Source organism: Triturus cristatus, chromosome 11 (assembly GCF_964204655.1).
Source record: "Triturus cristatus chromosome 11, aTriCri1.1, whole genome shotgun sequence".
Classification (NCBI taxonomy): domain Eukaryota; kingdom Metazoa; phylum Chordata; class Amphibia; order Caudata; family Salamandridae; genus Triturus; species Triturus cristatus.
The window spans coordinates 698,631,079-698,643,775 of record NC_140594.1 but is presented as its reverse complement, the minus strand read 5'-3'; the positions used below and the strand labels follow the sequence as shown (position 1 = coordinate 698,643,775).

The window sequence follows — 12,697 nt, the reverse complement described above, 5'->3', positions numbered from 1 at the left end:
ATACAAGCCTTTTTTATCAATACAATGAGAAATAACAGTGAACCAATTAGACAGTCCTAGTGCCACTCCGACAGTAATGTAAAATATCATAATGCAAATACATAACTTCGCATAGGACACTTCTTTGTGGCAGCTGAGTCCATAGACCACCAAACGATCATCGTCTTCTTCTTCTGGGACAGTCAATGGGAACAAGTTACCCTCCTCAGTGTTGAGGGGGTGCAGGGTTAACCCTGAAGTCTGTTTTGTTAATCTTTCCTCTTGGCAATGCGGACAGCTGTTGGTGAAGAGTCTATGACTTTAAAATGTCCTTCAAATTTTTGATCACCGTCTGACATTATTCTGGACAAAAATCTGTGTTCTAGGACGGATATGTGGGAGCTCATGTTCGATGGGGCACTTCTCCTTCCACTTGGATATCTAGGTAGAAAGGAACTTCGCAGCGCTTGTTAATGCACACAGACACTCATACATTTCATTTTTCGCAATTTCAGAATAACTTTCAGTATCAGTTTTTGGTCTGGTGGAGGGAACTGACACATTTATTGATCGGCCAGTGACAAGCTGAGGGGTTGTTAAGTGGTGATCAGAACTTGGAATGTTTCTCAGTGAAAACAGGGTGATCCACAGGCAATAAACTATTTTTGTTTTTTCTATATTATTTATTTATTTATTTTTTCTTTCTTTCCCTCACTTATGGCACTTATCTTGCTTGTTTTATTTTTAAGCAGTCCATTCAGGCATTGCTGAAATGTGTTGCTGCTTTAATATCACAGTGGACACATGGTCCAGCTTTGATCCAAATGTGTGGGAAACTTGTAGTAGGGCCTGGGGTATGATATGTTTTCCTGTTACAGCCTGCCTATAGATAAAATCTAGGGGATCTAGTTGTACTCCCCTCTTATTTATTTTTGTATTTTATTTTTTTATATGTTCACACCTGACCCACCCGTCGCACCACATGTGTTGTCTACTCCTCACCAAATATTCTCCGTCTATGACCCGTGGTTAGGTGTGAAATAGAAGTTGTGCAATTGGCACAATATTCAGAAGAAAATATATATAAATGTGCTAATATATTTGGTGAAAATATATATAAATGTGCTAATATATTTGGTGATGAATATTCCATTCATGGTGGTGGTGCAGAGGGTCTTGAGGAAATCTAAAATAATAAGACCGCCCTTAGCTTGCCCTGCAAGATAAGGGAGTGCAGCTTTAAAAGATAACGAAAACCAGTCTATAAAGAAAGAGTTTTCAGTGTCCCATGCTTGCTGCATGGCTATGATGTGATATTCACCAAAGCATTCCAACCAACTTGGGTCATCCCTTTTTGAATTCAGCCCGGCAATGTTCTATGTCCTGACTTTAAATGTAGGGGTGTGCGGACTCAAGCTTTGGATCAAACATCTTCACCATCGAAAGGACTCCGATGCCTTGGGCTAATGGGGTCAAATTTATTTTATTTGAAAGGTTTTATATATCGCTGGCTAGACCCGGAGGTATCAGAGCGCTTTACATGAGTATCAGACCATAGTTGCAGGTTACATTGTTACAAAGGTTAAACAGTTATTAGAGCATAGCTACATGGTTACATGATCGGTCGAGACAAGCAATAAGGGCATATGCGTAAGGGAAAAAGTAGGCAATGGAGCGATTCAGGGGCGAGGGGGTAGGAGCAGGAGAAGTAGACAGCGAATGAAGGAGTGAAAGAGGAGGGGGAGGATGAGAGACACAGCATGAAAGAAGAGGGGGAAGGGTGACGGGGGTACAAACCGGTAGACGAGTAAAAGCTGCGTCCTAATTCCAGTAAGCTGTGATCCCAGGGGAAGTGATATCATTCCCCCGACTCAGATGCGAGAGGCTCCCTTTACACAGTGGCCTCTCTCAGAGGGGTCTCTGAGACTCCAAGGCCTACCTATTGGATCCTTCCCCAAAAAGGGGAGAGGGAGTGCTTTGGCAAGGGACGCCATACCATGCCTCAATTCTGAGTGGCTCCTTTAGCGCTGTGGACTCTCTCAGAGGGATCACTGAGACTCCAGAGTATAAGTAGTTGGATCTTTCCCCAACAAGGGGAGAAGGAGTGCTTAGTTAAAGGGCACACGGGACAGGGGGCTACGGGGCATAGCAGGCAAGGGGAGAGATAAAGGGGGAGGGGAAAGGTGCAGGGGAAGTAGACAAAGAATAAAAGAGGGAGAGCGGTAGGTGAGGGTGAGAGAGAGCATGAAAAGAGAGGGGAGGGTGCTTTACCCGGTTGACTCTCTCAGAGGGGTCTCTAAGACTCCAAGGTCTACATACTGGATCCTTCCCCAACAAGGGGAGAGGGAGTGCTTTCGTAAAGGGTGCCATACCATGCCTCAGCTGTGCGTGGTTCCCTTGACGCTGTGGACTCTCTCAGAGGGTTCACTGAGACTCCAGAGTAAGAATAATAGATCTTACCCCAACAAGGGGAGAAGGAGAGCTTAGTCAAAGGGCAACAAGAGACAGGGGGCTAGGAGGAGGGTCGGAACTGGCAGGTCAACATAGGGGGAACAAACGGCAAAAGAAAATCGCATTAATTACAGAAAGATAACACATACAATACCCGGATAATTTAGCGATCCAGAAAAGGACAGGATCCACGAAAGGCAAGGGTCAGTGAGGACAAAGGGAGGGCGTCAGCGAGTTGAAGAGTCCCACAAAGAGGAGATACGGATATGAGAAAAGGACTTGAATACGTTGTAGAGTCACTCAGGAGATCAATGCAAACGCAAAAAGCTCAGAATCACAGAATGGTGATATCAAGTATCAAGAACTACTACATATACTAGTGGTTAGAGTTTTAACTATGCAAAATAGTAAATTCACTTAGGGTTCTATTATCACAACGTTTAGGATAAAAATGATTGTATGTTACTTATCCACAGAGTGAACAGAGAAATAAGACATCCAAGGGGGTAGAGAGAGGGAGGGGAGGGAGATAGGTTATAGGAGAGATAGGGACCTAGGGGGGGAGAAAGAGTTAGGGCCATCCAGCTGAGGAGCAATGTCTGAGGGTCGGCAGGCTGAAGTCTGACGGACCGAGGGAGAGGACAAGACTTGTGGCAGCATCAGTCAGTCGTTCTCATCTAGCATACACAATGGTGCAAAGCTATTGTCAAGTGATAGATCCTTCCCTGGAGCCTTTCTCTGAGCAACCACTTGAGGCCTTATGGTGGTGCAACCTTTGCCTTCTAGCCTAGAAGAGTGTGGGGGGTAGAAATACTGTAAAGAGACAATCCTGATCCTTGTCCTGTGTTTGAAAACTACTTTGTGTAAGTGGGTTATTGAATCTTGGGTGCCTTAAGTTAACAACAACGCAATCCCCCTCAGTGTTCTTCTACATGTTCCATCACACCCATCCAGCTCTTTTTGCCATTATGATATTGGGGACAGAAGATGCCCATTTACTAGGGTGTTGTCGCACCGGTGCTTTACCCTAAGCATGAGGTTCACCGTGGTCTTCCTCACTCCCTGCTTAATAGTTGGTACCCCTGTTAAAATACTGAGTAGGGGTGCTGATTTTGGTGGTTGATGTAATAATGTAACATCATCCGTCCGTGCTATATAAGACCCATTCGGGGAAGATGCGCTTTTTACAATATCCCTCGGACTATCAGACACTAGGAGGGTGAACTTCTGCCCAGTGATACATTTGGCCTGGGTAATTTGGGACGAACCAATCCGACTTAGACCTCTCGATGGACCCCTCATGTCATTTTAGCCCCCTATCATAGTCTGCCTGGGTCAATCCATTGCATCTCCTGTGGCAATATTAACGACTCCTGTGAGACCACCCTGAACTTTGGCTACAGAATCCACACCCTTTGGACTAGTAGAGCCTGTCTTGAGGCATAAGTGTTGGCATAGCTTTGCCTCAGTCCCCTCTAAGCGTAACATAATGGGTGCCAGCAAACCTTTTAACAATTCTTCAAACCTTGGGAACAATTTGTCAACAACCTGGGCCATTGAACAGTCAGCGTCCAGATCGGAGAGGCACTTTCCCCTTTCCGTATTAATGGTGCCCTCCTCCCCCCTTTCTTTTAACCGGTGGCTCATCAGGTGGGATATTGTCATCGACAAGAGAGTACTCCACAACTGCTTTATGGCTAGCAGTGATTCCCCTGGTGGTATGGTGACCACCACCTCGGTGTCCGTTTGGGGAAGCGGACTATGTTCTCCTCTAGTGGTCTCCAGGGAAAGTTGCCTTTCGGTCAGGGCAATTTCCTTGGAAATAACACCCAATACCCTCACCAAAAACAAATCTATGGTTTTAATAGTGTCTTCCCCCACAGTATCTGCCCCCTGCGGAGTGGAGAATGCTGACGGTGCTGGGGCTGGACCACAAGCCCCAGTAAACCTTGCGGCAAGAAGCCACCAACACTGTTTGCACCCAGAGGCACCTTCAAATTCTGCTGGGGCTCCCGCAGTGCAGGAAAGGAGAGCGCTGACGGTACTGGGAGCCAGACCACAAGCCCCGGTAAACGTTGTGGCAAAACGCCGGCGACGTTGTTTGTTTGCGCCTGGAGGTGCCTTCAAATCCCGCTGGGGCTTCTGCAGCGCAAGACAAGAGAATACTGAGGGTGCTGGTGGCAGGACCACAAGCCCTGGTAGACCTTGTAGCAAGATGCCGCCAACACTTTTTGTTTGTACCCGTAGGCGCCTTCAAATACCGCTGGGACTCCCGCAGTGCAGGACAGGAGAATGCTAATGGTGCTTGGAGCCAGCCCTGGTAAAACGTGCTGCAAGACGCCACCAACGCTGTTTATTTGCGCCCGGAGAGGTCTTCAAATCCCGAGGGGGCTCCTGCAGCACGTGACATACCCAGGTGTGCACCCAGGCCAAGACAGGGCCTGTCTTAGCCCGCGATAGCCCGACAGAGGCTGAGCTGGATAACCCCCGGTCACTTGCAAGGTGAAGGCTATTTGTACTGCATTTCCATCAAACCAGGATTACAATGGGGAAAAGGAAGATGTAACAACTCTTTATTGGCACAATTGATTAACATTAGCAAAACAGTGCATTCTTCCCAATGTAGTTCAAACCTTGAGCAACAATCTTAAAGGCTGAGAAGAGAACATCACATCTCACTCCATTCTCTCATATCTGTCTATTTGTCACCTCTACTTAGTTTTTAGTTGCATTAAAACTGCAGCAGTGCGTTCATTTTATTTAGACAAGATGAAGTCATTTTGGTTTTATTATTTCGGCCTAGGCTCCCTCCCTCCTCCCTCTCGGATCCTTCCCACGTTTTGGCACATCAAGCATAAGCTAGGCCCTGCACATGTTAGTAATAATAAAAGAAGAAAAAACACAAACACTGCCCCCAAGGGTCCTAGAGTCCATTTTCCCCAGCTACCTAGCTGGTCTTATAGCTTCTACAAAAAATCTCGACTTGCTCCTATCATGCTCTTCCTGTGAAACCTTTGGCATGTCAAATATAAACTCTTGCATGTTCCGAGTATTTTCAGGGATAAAACTGCTCATTACATGTGTAAATTACTCATAAGGGTAAGTAATCTTTTTGAATAGCCCCTGCAATTTGTGAATAACTCCCAGGCCCTTCAGTTTGATGGAGACATGCAAGTTACTCGTTTGGAATACATTTACACTCAGCTTTTGTGAGTAGCCGAAAAGTAGTAAACTTACTCAAAAGTGTAAATGACTCAAAAGTATAAATCACCTTTGTGAATCAAGCCCTAACAGGGAATCTGAGGACCACTATGTTTTTATTGACTCTTAAATCTTGAACCATCTCCAGGGGTGTCTTGGAAGGGTTTGACACAGTTGTGCTAATAGATGCCCTGTCGTAATAAATCTTGTGCCACTGGCTTAATTCCTCCCCAGTTATTTTGCTCAAGTCTGGTGAAGGTACATGTACTGTCATCAAATTAATCACCTCAGGAGTACTATACACAGTTCTTACCATTTCACATAAGAGGTCCCTCCCCAAATTACCATTCCCAATCAAATTCACTATAATACTGTGCACATACCAACATTTCCTCTATTGTCCTGACAACACATCACGGACTGCTGTACCTGGGTACTAATATGGGGCTGCAGCCCCATCACAAAAGCTGCCCCCAGGCTCAGCATTCCCCGCTGAATAGCATCTTGCATTCCACTGTGTTGCTTGTATACGTGAAACAACCTCTCATAATAAGCATGATCTTCAACACATTCACACATTGGAGCAGCACCTTTTCCTTTAAATATTACATCACCACCTTATACTTTTCCATTACTGTTGATGAGGGCTCATACTTGGGAAGCACATGCTGTGGCTCCGTCTCTGTCCACCTTACAGCCATCCTGTAAATATGAGTACTACAATAGAATTCAAAGCATCCAGGTCTGTCCCAAGAGTTTTGATAACTTTATTGTCCATTTTACGTCTGTGCACCACTTTTCAATGGCTTCCCGCAAACTTGGGATGTCTTTGGTAAAGACCAGAAATCATAACTGATCTAAGTCACATGAATTGTATTGGTTGCCCCTCTGGCCCCCGTACCTCTCTAAGCGGGTACTCAGGTTCAACACACTCAGCAATTGCATTTCTGGAATATCACTTTCATGATCGGAGCCCATCGCCTGATCCTCTGGGTCCCCTTTATTCCAATTCTTCTTCAATCCTTACTCATCTTTCCACATGCTTCTCTTTTCTAACAAATCCTAAAACCAATGCTGCAATGTTGCTATCTTTTATCCTTCCTCACTGGCACCTCATTCAATCTTAATAGAATTATCCTCTACTTCTTCAAACTCATTCCCAGCATTTCAGCTTCATCAATGATTCGGTGATACGCCTCCTTTGCCTGACTACAGGCCAGTACTATTCTACAAATTAATTTCCACTTAAATATTCCCTTGCCGGCTCTTTTTTCTGTGATTTTACATAATTCTCTAAAGACTTCTGTTTCTTCTCCAATACTTTTTTCACCAGCTTTATTGGCATATTGGGGAGGAGGAGTATCGACGTTCAACAAATCTTCAACAACACAATCTTCATCTTCCTCCTGCCCCTCAGGAGCTGAAGGTGTCATTAAAGAAGGATGTATTCACTTTCTCTATTTTCGCTTCCGCAAAGCTTCCTTTCTTATCCCTGCCAGCCCCTTGCACAGCTGTCCATTTACCTTACTCTCTTTTGCCTTATCAGTCGTTCCTTGTTTCCACTCATTAAGTTCTCCAACCTCAGCTGGTCTAGGTGGTTTCTTCCACTCATTTATGCATTTACGCAAATATTGCAAGCGTTTTACCTCAAACGAACCATATTCAAGAAAGTACCATTTCAAATTGTTTTTGGTAAGCTCATGCCGTTCTTTCAATCATAAATAAGTATGCATCCTAATTTATATCAACATTTCATGCACTGACTTTCCCTTGGGGTGTTGAGGGGTCATGCCTCGTCTAGTCTACCTTTACTGTTAGACTTACACAAGTATGGGAAATGTACCTCGTGTATACTTGAAGGGGGACTGCCCATCCTAAAACATTTCCACATTTTCAATCTCGAAGAGAGCAACCTAGCACATTTCATCTATCTTCCTTGCTTGTGAGATTACCTGGGTATGGGTAAGGTTCTCAATCACTTCTGTTTGCAACCTGAAATCACCTTTCAGACCTGAAAGGCCTACGACTCACTCATCAACCTGTAGAGGAACTACAGCTACCCAGAAGGAAGACCATGCACTTTTTCTTCACACTTCTGCATTTCTACATTCTCTCCATGGTGATGGGAAGGGAAAAGAATCCTGGCATGCTTTTCACTTCTCACAGTCACCCTAACTTCAATCTGTCCTCACTTAACCTTTTACTCTTCGTCCCCTGCTGAACGACTACTCTTCCTCTCAAAGAACTACTAGGGTTACGCAGAGGTCGGAATGTTAGGGGAATCGTCCTCTGCTTTGTGTGGTTTCTGTATCTACAAGAATCACTGCAACTTGGCTCCCGCAGATCCTCGGATCCAACAATAAGTGTGACGGCTTGGTTGTGTTTTCCTCCAAACTGTTAACACCAAGTTCTTAAGTGAAGTTCTGGAGTAAGGTTGTTCTTTGAAAGCAAATTTTATTCAGCTAAATGATATCTCGAGCTCAATAGCTCCAGCAATATCTTTCATATAAACTCAAAGCCCAGATAGATATCCTGTCCCTTAGCTATGGAAATTTACTGAACACTTTGGTTCTCAACCAATGAAAACAGTTTTGCAGTCATTAAATCTGTTACAACTGCTTCCTGGTGCACATTATAACATTAGTAAAACAGTACATTCTTCCCACTGTGGAAACAACCTTGATCTACATTTTCTAAGGCTGAGAAAAGAACATTGTATTTCACTCCCTTGTCTCCCAGTCCGTCCATTGCTTAGCGCTGCAAAATATCTTCTTAATTATTAGTTGATAAAGCCCGATGTACGTTATAGTCTGCAGCAATATGTTCATGTGCTTTAGGCAAGATGGAGTTTGTTTAGTTTCTGGATTTCGGCCTAAGTGCTCACAAGCGAAAGTTCTGTTATCGGTAGGGATTCACAAAATTCCCACCACCCAGCATTGGCACGCTTTTTCCCAAAAATCGGTAACCCACTTGTGTGGGTGAGCCTATTTCCCATTTCAATAAAGGCGCCAAGACACAACTTGGAAACAGCAACATTTCACATTGAAAAGTGACCCATTCTTCTAATATGGGTAACTGCAACATTTTGGCCTGGGCTTGGCTGCTACCAAGGGAAGCTGCCAAATCCAAACATTTTTCTGAAAACTAGACAGCCGTCGTAGTCGAAGGTGGTGTGACTTTTGTGGATCCTACCACAATTTCCTGCCAGCGTCAAACTTTGGCTAAAATCACACATTTTCCTTACATTCCTGTGAGGAAATGTACCGTAATCTGTAGGGATCCACGTGATTACCACCACGCAGTATTCCCTCGCTGCTGACAAAAACGATACTCGTGGGCGGGCTTATCAGCCACTTCAGTAAAGGCCCCAAAACACGATATGGAGATATCAAAATTTTGCTGTGATAAATGATCCATTTTGGTGATGTTGATGGAAGCAGAATTTTGGGTGGGCTGAGCTGTCACCATGGGAAATCTACCAAACACAGATATTTCTGATAAAATAAGCCCATATTAGTCCAGAATGGTATGATTTGCGAAGATCCTGTTATGTTTTCTTATCTATAATGCCCTACAAATATTAACCTTTGATTAAACACACATTTTCCAGGTTACTCCATCCGATTTTTTACAATAACTTCACACCAAAGTCGTAGTGTGCTTTCGATCTGCCCACCCCTCACCGCAGAGGCAAGTATAGGGTACACCCATCCTTATGCCCTCAGGAGTGGTAGGAAGACTGTGAGGACCATTTTGGGATGCGGACACAGACTGATGCCGGGACAGGCCATTCCAACTTCCCCTTTTTCTTTTTTTTTTAAATAAACTCTTTGGCATTGTATTGGGCCCCCCCTTCCCAGGAGGACAGATTGAGAAAAATTACTTCAATCTAGCCCCAGGTGAGGCTGTTTTAGGTGGGCCGGGCCACCCCACTCCTTTTTCTTTTTTTTCAAAAAAACCTTTGTGGCATCATTGTGAGCTCTTTGCCTCCTGGGGCAAGCAGATTGGATATTTAATCTTCTAGTTACCCCTCAGGGGAGCAGAAAGTCTGTGTTCTTATTATTTGGGGGTGGTGCAGTAGCCAACTGTCGGCGGTGCGCTCCCCTGCAAAACCAATCCAATGCATGTAGCGGGTGGAACCCTGCTTCTGGATTGCCCTTGTGTGGTGAACCCCAAACATAGATCCACCAGGGTGAGATGCTGTTGGAAAGAGAAGATTTTCTTTCCACAGATACCTCTCTTGCATGGATCACTGCTTTGGGGGGCATCCGGCGCCAACTGCTTTCATTTTCATTTGTGTGATGTAAGCACACTATGCGCGCTGATAGTTACAAAAGTAAACAAATAAGCACCAGAAGTATTTTTTCCAAAGTTTAGGACGAGACGTTCATATCCTCCACATTATAAAGGTAATGCAGAGGATGAGAATATTCTATTCACTGTGTTTATGGGGTTAAAGATCTCTTAGGAAGATAGATCCTCACCCACTTAATGTTTCATGCTTTATTGTCTTAATTGTTTAGAACTGGGCAGCATCATAGTGTGTGCGGTCTATGCGTTATTGACCTGAATCTTCTGAGCCAGTTTTTCCTTACCTACACAACAGGACCCCTTCTTGAGGATTTGTTACATCTCTGACTGACCCTTCCTGCCTTCACCATCAGGCCTAGTTAAAACTTTGAATAGATGAGCTATACAGTCTGTAATTCGGGCCTTCCTAACACAATGCTAAGCACGAGGGTCTACTAATGAACCCTTCAAATGTGGGTGTCAACATGTTTCGTCCCTCCCAATATGCTTTCTGAGATTCAGGTGCATTCCTCAGTACTTGCGATCCTGGTGATGTCTTTTTTTAATCATATCTAAATAATTTAAATATAAATGTGTTAAGTACCAAGTACAGCTGGTGAACAAAACCTACTGGAATGAAAGGATTGATGGATGGCTTTCTTATGACAGAAATAGCAGCAACATAAATAGTAACGAGCATTTGCAGGACAGCGGAGTGTCACAACATCAGCTGTTTGACACCCTTATGACAAAAGTACTAAGGACAATCATTTCTCCCAGTCATTCAAATCTTAAGCTACTTCATCATCATCTCTTAACACAACCTGTGATGTATTTCTTTTGCTGTCATTCATTTCCCCACATCAAAGCGATAACCTTTCACCTCAGGGGTCTGTTTTTGATCCAAGCAATAGCTTTGGAACAAGATCAAAGTTTATTCTAGAGTTTCAAGTTGAAGTCAAAGGTTACAGATATTGTAAGTCATAAGGTAGGAGCCACACCGGGAGCAGCATCCCAGCTGCTCAGCCCACACTGTCCAACTGACAAACACTCAACCAGGCACACGTGAACATTCTATGACATCTCATCCACTCTGGCTGAGTAGCAGGGCACATAAAACAAAGTAACAAATACATGGAAATATAAGCAGGATACCACACACCTCCCTCCTTTAAGGAAACAATAACAAACAACAATACATATAAGAAGGAAACACTCATCAAAATGGACATATAAAGAAAGAAGAAATACAAAGAGGAATCGCACACACACAATCTCTCCTTCGGAAAAGGGTGCAATACCTATGCTCCTACGGGTGCCATTATGCCCCTATGGGTGCAACACATATGTCCTAGGATTGATTGGTGCAAAGGAAATGCCCACCACCAGCAATCGTAAAGAGAGCACCAGGGTGCAAGACATGCACCCCATAAAATGTAACTGTGTCACTGTTTGGGTTCAAATGCCCAAGACCAGTAAACGTAATTGGTACTTGAGGTCTCCATCACATGTAATGCAGAATTAAAATGTAAATACTAGAAAGGTTTGAGCTTAAAGCAAATGTCCATCACCAGTAAAACATGAGCACGTGGAGTCACAACTAATGTGCCCCATCACATGAAATGTAAAATGTAAGTGCAAGAAAGGTTTGAGCAAAATGTAAATGCCCATCACAAGTAAAACATTAGCACTGTGTGGAGTCACTACTAATATGCCCCATCACATGTAATGTAAAGTAAAATGGTTTGAGCGAAAAAACATGCCCATCACCAGAAAATGCATGAAACGTTTGGGGTAGCAACATACCCCCTCAAAATAGTTTGAGCTCAACAACGTGTCCCACCACCGGAAAATGCAAGTAAAGTTTTAGCGCAACAACATGCCCCAACACCATAAGTACACCTATCAAATAAGGTTTGAGAAGTAAGGTACTTGCCTCATCACCAATACAAATTAAGATTTGTTTGGGATTCATACAAACAGACATATCCCAGAAGAAGTAAAAGCATGCAACGTATGGGTGTAAAACATAACCCTGATCTAAAATGCAGCACTGTCACAAATCCAGGTGAAACACACTCAAAGGTGTATAACAGTACATAGATGTTTACACCTTAGCATACCAAAGTTGACAAGCATTGCAAAGACAATTCTGCAGAAAATGCCAACCATAGTCGATTATAGTGAACGGCAATAAAATAATAAGAAAAGGCTGAAATAGTTAATTAGTTCTGGATTTCCACTTGCAGGGACAATTTAGCATAACATAAATAAATCAGCAGCAAATCCAGAACGGACCTTAAACATATAATGGCATGGCGTTTCAATCAACATAACATGTCATATGATAGAAACCATATCCCGGTGATCGGTTTCTCATCCGAAACATACCGCCTCGTAGTATCCTTCCAGGATGATGGTAATGCGCAGCTCTCAGTCCGTTGACAATTTGATGTTGGACTATATCCATCCCCAATCCACCATGGCCACCATACAACCATGGCAATGAGGATGATATTCCCTTCTCTATTTCAAATGTTGTAGCAGTTTCTCCCAGGCGGTAAGAATTCGTGTCCAAAATGGCTCCAGACACGCCGCTCCAACTTGAGGAAATACAATCGTTGAGGCTCTCTGATTCACGATGATATCAAGTGGCTTCGTAGAAGTTCCAATTGGCACTGCAAACACTAATGCAAAGACATAGCCTCACTTTTTGCACAGTCCTCAAGAATAAGATGAGGTAACGCCTCGCTGAACTGTTGTTCTAGTTGCTCAA

The 12,697-nt window shown here is 43.8% G+C and overlaps 1 long non-coding RNA gene across 1 annotated transcript in view; it reads left to right on the top strand.

Annotated features, from left to right (window-relative positions):
* Positions 1-12,697, top strand: part of LOC146785339 (uncharacterized) — a 171,230-nt gene that overhangs the window by 36,303 nt on the left and 122,230 nt on the right. The gene's annotated exons all lie outside the window — the stretch shown is intronic.